Source organism: Pteropus alecto, unplaced genomic scaffold, assembly GCF_000325575.1.
Source record: "Pteropus alecto unplaced genomic scaffold, ASM32557v1 scaffold239, whole genome shotgun sequence".
NCBI lineage: Eukaryota > Metazoa > Chordata > Mammalia > Chiroptera > Pteropodidae > Pteropus > Pteropus alecto.
Window position 1 is genome coordinate 11,244,407 of NW_006494613.1, and position 1,439 is coordinate 11,245,845.

Sequence of the window (1,439 nt, forward strand, 5' to 3'; positions counted from 1 at the left end):
ATACTTCTTATAAAAGTGAAATAGTTTTATTATGTTAAATATGTTTAGTTTTAATCACTGAACATGATCATTCGGATGTTGATTTCTTTGCAAATGGCTCTCAAAAGCATTAATAGCGGGATTCAATGAATAGACATACAGACAACTCATATAATGCAAAAAAAAAAAAAAAAGAGAATATTAGTAATGTTCTCTAGTAATCAAAAAGTATTCTAGTAATCAACACCACCATATAAAGTCTAAAACAAAAACTCAGTGAAGCATGAAAGAATATTACAGACAGATAGAAGGGGTCTGGGTGGGAGAGATAAAGAAAAAGAGTTTTCTGAAATCAAGAAGAAAAACTTGGATTATTAAAGCAGTGTAGGGATACATGGCTAGCATTACAAAAATATATAAATAAACAAAAACCTGAGAATTTGCATATACAAAAAATATAAATGAAAAATAAATATTTGACATTTTTGGATTAGTAATTTGCAAATGAGGAAAAATAAAACATTCCTTTTCCTATATTAATTAAGGATAAAATATTACAAAATTCAAAATTGGTATGAAAATAATTCTGTAGGACTGTAATGTGGAGTAATATATGTGGAAGGCAATTTGACAATAAACAAATTGTTTTAAGCCTCCATTCAATTTGACCATCATTTCCACTTTAAGGACTTTAATCTTAAAACATACAAAAATATATGCACAAATATGTTATCCATTGTGTTGAATTTAAGAGCTAAATCTTGAAAGCAAACCAAATATTTAAGAGATTTAGTTAAATAGATTATAGTAAAACCAGTTAAATATTTTACAGCTATTTAAAACATTGAGTAATTTTATTTGTTTATATAACTTATTTAGTTTTCTTTACAAGATATCACACATTAAATTTGACATAGTATCACTAGCATGACTCTGGAGACCACTGTGATACTCTCAATATTTCTAATGAATCAGGGAGTAAAGCAACTTTTTGAATAATTTTAATACAACAACAATCACAGATATAATAAGGCAGGAAAGAAAGAATATATAAACCTATTGAATTTTTCCTGTGTCTAATAACTTTTAACTTTACATATTAAAATATTTATTGAATATAAACCTAAGTCATCACTAAAATTGACTACACTCACTAGTGCTCTAAAGGACTAAATGTATCATAAAGTAGTTTAAAGAGTTGGTTCTGTCATAATGTTTTATATTAAGGTAATATCATTATCTTAATTAAAATGAGAAAAAAAAATAGTTAAATAGATTTGATCCACTTATTTTCTCCTGCTAAATACTTTTCACTATATTTAGAAATTACTATTGTTTCAAAAGTATTCCTTTTCAGATAATTTCAGACATCACAAAGCAACCACGTAGTTCTTTCATATGACTGAAGGACTTTGTGAAATACAGATTACAACAAAAATGCTTAATAATAATGCTCCAAC